This window comes from Coenobita brevimanus, chromosome 36 (genome assembly GCF_032717465.1).
Source record: "Coenobita brevimanus isolate Jiangsu-jjx chromosome 36, ASM3271746v2, whole genome shotgun sequence".
NCBI classification, from domain to species: Eukaryota; Metazoa; Arthropoda; class Malacostraca; order Decapoda; family Coenobitidae; genus Coenobita; species Coenobita brevimanus.
This window is the reverse complement of record NC_136989.1, coordinates 2,127,373-2,134,808: the sequence shown is the minus strand read 5'-3', so window position 1 is coordinate 2,134,808 and position 7,436 is coordinate 2,127,373. Positions and strand designations below refer to the sequence as shown.

Here is a 7,436-nt window from a genome sequence, read left to right as displayed (position 1 = left end):
CATTTCCCAACACATGCCACCCACACCCCAAACACCACCCCCATTACCCTCCCCCTTCATCAGGCATCGTGGAAACTACCAACGAGGAAAATTGAGAGCATACTATGGCGCCTCCACGACCGCCCACCCATCAGGATCTGACGGACATCCCAGCTTCTCCACCTCCTACGCCATACAAACCGCCCATCCTCCATCCGTCTCTCTTTCAACCCCCACCGAGAGCCAGACACCATGACCAACCACTGGACGAACCTCCTGCAACACCTCACCCCGGTCCACAAGACGTTCACTTCCACCACCTACCACCTGCAGTCACGGGGTTGTGACTTTTTCAAAGACGACGGTGGTAAAATGCCCGCCGCCGGGCCTTCTGGCCCGCCACCCCCCACTCAACCACCGGGCCACCACCACCCCACCACCCGAGGAAGAGATAACGGGGAGGTTAATGACCCAGGGCAAAAGGGTCACCCAACCACCACTGACCTGTGCCCCTTCTCCCCGCAACTGCCCCAACGCCAGGTGAGGCTAGATCCGCAACAACTTCAACGGCGGGTTGACCATCGACAGCAGTGGGGTGGGACTGATCTAATATCAGTCCCTAGTAGTTTTGTGGTGATGACTACAGCTTCACCCCAACAGGGCAGGAGGTCCCTAGGTGAGCCACGAGGTGTTCGCACCTGCTGCCACCGCGAGCCATGAGGAAATACCATCCTCTGCCGCTACTCTGGTGAGCCACGAGGGTCTAGTACCCTCTGCCACAGTGAGCCACGAGGGAGAAATACTCTCTGCCACTACCAGGACAGGAGGTCCTTTAACGAGGGAGAAATACCCTCTATCACAAACAGGACAGGAGGCCCAATAGTGGACTATAAGGGGCCAACACCCCTAGCCACCCCAAGGGTAAGAGCCCCTTGTATAAAGCCACAAGTGGGTCCCAGGACCGATCGACCTGGCGCCACGGCTGTATCGGAGACAAGAGAGAGAGTCGCCTCTGTGCTACCCTCCCTGTGTAAGAGAGAGATCACGGCCTCCGTGTGTCCTCTGAATTCAGTCAACTCCTGCAGGAGTAGCTGGACACCACCCGGGAGAGTTGCCCCGAAAGTGTCACCAGATCAGGGACCCGGTCCCAGTCGGGACCTACCTCCCACGCCCGGGAAATTCTTGTCTTCCCCAGGTACCAGCAGGAGACGAGGCCGCAGCCCACACCTGACGGCGCGTCCCCTGACAGACCTCCACAGCCCTCGGACCCCCAGGCGAGCACAGCAGCCTACCAACGCTGACCTCCCCCTGCCGCAGACCCTCCGACGCCAGACACGACTGCTTCACCTGTTTGGCCCCAGTCCTGAGGGCCAACGCAACAGGTCCTGGCCCCACATGGACGGGCCTCCCTGCACCACGACGACGGGACCCTGAGAAGGAGGTCTACAACAGGTCGAGACCCCAGGCAAGAGGGTCTCCCTGCACCGTGACGACGGGACCAGAGAGGGTCTACAACAGGTCGAGACCCCAGGCAAGAGGGTCTCCCTGCAAAGCCTCAGTGGATCGGACCCGGGTTGAGTCTCCCCCCCCAGCGGGTACGGTGATTCCCGCCACGGGTAGAGCCCCCGGAGGTCCCCTTAAAGTGACAGAGTGATATCGCCCCAGAAAATCGGGCAAGATTAGTGACTTTCCCTCCTACAGTGAGACAGAGACAGTGATACAGTGACAAAGTGAATAAGAGCGATCCCACCTATAAGTGTCCGTGATTACTTTCCCTTGATAAAGACTATAAGGTCTGGGCCCGTGAAACTAGTGTTATTCCCCAGCCCAGAATAGAGGAGTTCCTCCTTATCAGTGCACGCGCGGGCGAGAGTCGCTGCGCCGAGCCCAGCCAGTAAATTATAGTGATCTGCTCCTCCTGTTCTTTTATAGTAGCAATCCTCCCCTGGCTCATCAAGCCCATACATCTTTATTGTACCAGTGCACTAAGACCTTTTGGACTTTAAGGAAAGTTAGTCACATTCACTTATGGACCCTTAACCCACTGTAAAGTATAATTATAGTGTGTGTGAATATCCCGTGTTGACTTAACGTAACTTTGTATATCTGTATCCCCTGTCCAGAATATCATTCTATGTAATATTGTCACGGTGTTAGAATTAAGGTAATAGATGTGTTAAAGGTGGACTGCCTAGTTTTTATGTCCTGTTCCTTTGTTAGTGCTTTACTTCTGGTCCGGAAAGAGGACCCCGCTCAGTAGCTAGTGTTCTTAGTACGAAGAGTCGGCCTAAAAACACTCAGCATAAAACGAACCTTTATCTTTTATTTACTTTCCTTTAAAAAAAAAAAAAAAAAGCACGTTTCCTTCTAGGCTGTCACTCAATCCTTCCACCTAGTTTGGTTAAAATCGGATAACAACTGAGTTATCTCATGATAGGAACTATTCTCTTTGGTTCTCTGTGAGAATAGTTCCGGCCATAAGATAACTAAGCGGTTTTTATCGGATTGTACCCAAACTTGGTGGATGGGTTGAGGATCAGCCCATGGCAAAAACTATTATTTATGAGGGCATTGTAAAAGGTTAAGTTCACACGGCATGGTCACGACCGTGTGTGTGTGTGTGTGTGTGTGTGTGTGTGTGTGTGTGTGTGTGTGTGTAACAAAATAGTTCGATTAGTTTTGATACATTGCACCTTCTCATCCTGGAACAGCGGTCTCCATTTTAGGGATTCAGGAGATTCGTTCACTCAAAATTCTACCAGCTTTTACTGTTCTCGATCAACTCTACCCTTTTTAAGGCTGCTGGATGGTCTTCTCTACTTTGGGGACTACATCGATCTACGGTGAAATCGATCAACAGCCACAAGAGAAATAAGCTAGAGTAGACAGACCGTACCAAAAGGAATGTGATAGAGTAGATTGACAACCGCAAAAGGAGTATGGTAGAATAGACTGACAGCGCCAAAAGGAGCATGGTAGGATAAGATGACAGTGGCAAAAGGAATATGTTCGAGTAGATAGATCACTGCATGAGTCGGGAACACTCCTATAGCAGCTATCAATCTACTTTATCTGAACTTCTCCTTTTGCGGCTGCCAGTCTAATCTAGCGTACTCCTTTTCAGTCTACTCTAGCTTACTCTTTTTCAATCAACTCTGACATACTCCTTTTCAGTCTAATGTACCCTACTCTCAATCAATTTACCGTACCGTACTTTTTATGCGGATGGCGACCGTCATCTGTTGCCTTCACACAGCTGTTCACCAAAATATAAACAAGAGTAGACTGCATATGAATCTTGTTGACACTTATACACTGATAGAATCAAACTTGTAAGGTAAGTATACACGTGAGTGGCTGTGTATGTAGTTATTTTATGTTTAGGAAGGTAAATAGGAGAAATTTATAATGAGAGTAGTGGGTGGTTAGTGTGTTTTGAGCAGCCCAGGTCCCGGTACCTTCACTGACAACTCACTAGGTATATTTTTGTTGTGTTTAAAGCCCCCTTGTAGCAAACATTAGGATTATCAGTATATTTACTAGTGAGATGTTTCAAGTCTGTGTGAAGTGTTTGTAGGTAATTTACTAAGGGCTAATTGACCGACTTGACACATTTGATGCTGTAATGGCCCGGTGTATAGTGTAACTGTACAAGATAATTATGGGAAAGGTTGTGAGTGTAAGTCATAGCTGTGGTAGTTCACCTGACAGAATGGCCTGAAACAAGCTGTGGTAAAATTATAGTTTCAGCCAGCCACAGAAGTACCAGATTTTGATCCATTTTTTTGGGTATTTTAGACAATTAGGTATTATTTTACAAGTGGACAATATGCAGTTTTGGAATTTTAGCACCATTATCGTATAGTATAATCCCTAAGGATCACAAATAACCCCCATTACCCCATTCGGAAATTGATTATTACTCCCCTAAGATAGGTTAGGTATGTTGGGTTTGGTTTGGTTAGTTTTATTGTGTTCGGTGAGGGGCATTTCCGACAAAAATGAAGGTCAGAAACATTCGAATCGCATCAAAAACTGCCAGAAAAATATATTGCACTACCTGGGGGGTGTATTGTCCACTTGTAAATATTTACCGACAATTGTAAGACATTTTTGTGGCATTTTTCTCATAAACTATTTTTGTTCTGCTCTTGAAGATAACTTAACCAATTCTTCAAGAGTAAAATAAAAATACCTGACATTTGTGACAACTATGCCTTAGAAGAAAAGTGTCTCTAAAATACAGTACCTAAAAAGCGGATCAACATCTCTTAATTCTGCGGCAGACTAAAACCAGACATGGGCACGATAAAAAAAATGATTATGATTTGATTTTGATTATATATCGTCTGGAATATTTTTTGATTGTGATTAAATTATGATTACTTGTTTTTTGTTTTTCTGATTATGATTTGATTATGATTAGTTTTTGTATTTTTGGTTATGATTAGATTTTTTCCATTTGTACGTGATTATGATTAGATTTTGATTATAATCACATTTCACGGTGATTATTTATAGAAAAATAATGATCAGCAATGATTAAGGACAATGCTTAAATAGTTAGCAAATTACATCTAGTAGGTGCACTGTTCCATATTTGAGTACAGTAATAATCGTTTAAATCACTTACCGGTACTAATGGTATTAAAAACTTACATTTTGTGTGAGGGGTTTGATTGGTTTTTGCTATAATATATTCTATCTATCTATCTATTGCCAGACGCCATAATCCCATAAGGGGTGGCCATTTGACTTTGAGTTAGTTGTTTTACAGGGAGGGGCACTAACCCTCCACCAACCCACTTGTTGACACGTAGGCAGCACGTATGGTTTGGTTATATGGTTACCACCCAGCATTGTAAATGGTTTCTTGGCTTACAGGAAACTATTTGGCTTGTCACTCAATGTAAAGCCACCTGTAAATGAAAGAAAAGCAATAAGAAGTGACAGGAAAGATGGGAGAAATAGGAAGAGAGGAGGGCAGGCACAGAAAACGAATGATAAAGGCTAAGGAAGCAGTAGGCAGCACTACATCAAGTAAGTTACTTCTATAAATTCATTTCAAATCATGGTCGCTCAAGTCTTCCGTAAGTATATTAATTTGTCGGGCACAACAAAAATGAAAACAAAGAATTGCTCTGTGCAAGATAAATATAGAACTGAAAAGTATGATTATACACTGGATTTCTTGTAGGCTAGATTTGATGTAAGCTACGGTACATTACTTCTCAGTTATATATTAGTTGCACTTGATGAACATCAACTCCTCAAAGTGAACATCTGTCATTCTGCATCGCTCAGGATAAAGACTTTCCCAGCAATAGAGAAAGATCTCTCAGCTGGAGCTGATGATGCGGGATACCGGTACACAGATATTGGAGAGCCAGTATTGTTAGTTCAGGTACGGGTACCGTACTGTTGACTGGCTCTGTTGCCAGAAGAGAAGGGGATCACTGTCATCATCTGTTGTTGGCTGACTCAGGTAGGATTCTACTTGTGATGAAGTTGATGTAGATAGGAAAGAGCTCGTTGATGCTGATGGTATCATAAATCTGAACAGCTTGCACTTCTTGTTTGGTGGGGCGTCCTTATTTTCCTGAAGGGAACCCTTCTCTTCATTAGGCATAATTTCATCTACTTTAGACCTCAGTAGAGATTTCATGACCTTGACTTCTTCTGGTGAGCACCAGTCCACCTTAAAGCCTGGATCTAGGAGTGAAGCCAGCTGAAACATCTCCATGTCATCATAGATCTTCAACCTTCTCTTGCTTGAGCTTTTGAGAGTAGTAATCGTCTTTGACATGTATGTCTGTGATAGTTGTTCAAGCTCGGCTTTCAGTCCACGAATACATGGAATTACTTTGCCTGACGTTTCAACATTCTCTTCCTGACACTATAGAGTTGCTACTCCAAATGGTGTCAAGATGTTTGTTATTTCCTTGATGAGATTAAGTTCATATTTGGTTAGCTTTACTGGACAATCTAACTGATCAAGCTTGACTGGATCAATCTTCAGAAGGGAGCGAAGCATCATGTTACTGCTGTTCCATCGGGTTGCATTTTTGGCCTGAGGTGTGCATTCATCTTCAAGAATGTCAGATGCCAGTGCAGAATGACAAATGTGTGATACTAAACGTGAGGCTTTTCTAGTGACTCCTGATACAGGTCCTGCTTCCTCGAGCCCATCTTTCACAGTATTTTGTAAATTATGAACAAAACATCTGACATGCTCAGGCAAGAGCTCCAGGAACTTCTCATTGTTATCAGGAATGTCAAAGGCATCATCTTCCTCTTCACTTTCACTGTCTTGATTAGTGTCTGGATCGTCGTCCATACCGGGAAGTGTCACAAATGCTTTAAGCATATTGCTGGCACTGTCGGTACAATTGTCAGAATCTTCTTTTCTAGGTTAAAGCTAGTGATGATTTCAGTGAATGTGGCATGAATCTTTTCTGCAGTGTGGGACCCTTTGAATCTCCTGCAAGCTAACATTGTTGACTGGAGCTGGAAGTTTTCAATGAAATGACATGTGATCGCAGTGTACAAATGCATCTGTCTGTTTGTCCAAAGATCAACTGTAACACAAAGATACCCAACAGAATGAAATTTGTCATTGAGCTCTCTCTATCTCTATCTATATCATTGAGATGTTCTTGTATTTTTTGAGTTTGAGAGGGAAGAAGCCTGCTGCTGAGCTCCTTGTGGCTTGGGATACTGTAGCAGGGCTGGGCCTTGTTTAGAAGGGCTTGAAAGTTAGGATCCTCAACTCTTGAAAGAGGTTGGAGAGAGCCGGCAATGAAGCAAACCAGTAACTTATTCATTTCCTTTTGGCAGGCATCACTGTTGCTCCATTTTTTCTGAGTACAAGATACCCCAAAGTCAGTTACTGGAGCTGGACCCGCCATTTCCTTATATAACTAAAGAAAAGCCCTATGTGCATGTTTACAACCACTTTATTTAATACAAGAACACTAAAAGTTAAAAATAATGAATAGTGCACTCCTGCATGGCCTCTTCTGACAACTGTGCTCATCCCAGCTCCCTCCAAAAGGAAGAGTGTTACAGTATACAGTAACCTCTCAACTAACGTGAGTTTAAAAAAGGCGTTTTTGTTTTAACACGAGCAAATATTTAAGGAGATATGTTTAACTAACAAGGGTTTCTCAATTTAATGGGACTTTACACGTACTGTATGTGATGGTTTCATATTAGCCGCGCGCGCCTTGGACAGTCCCGAACTGATAGACTGTGTGTGGCAGTTTATGCATAAATACAATTTTTTATTTGCCTGTTGCTTAAACTGGTTTTATTCGAACTATTAATATTCGAAAATGAAGTTTGGCCCCATTTTGAGCAATTTGGCTCATTTTTGGACAAAATTGGGCCAGGAAAGTGATGGCAGATCTAAATTTTTACAACTTGATGCTGCAGAACAGAAAGAAGAAAACCACTCA

The 7,436-nt window shown here is 44.1% G+C and overlaps 1 pseudogene; it reads right to left on the bottom strand.

The window, feature by feature from the left end:
- Positions 1-5,875: 5,875 nt before the first annotated feature.
- LOC145396302 (uncharacterized) lies at positions 5,876-6,887 on the bottom strand (annotated as a pseudogene).
- Positions 6,888-7,436: the final 549 nt, after the last annotated feature.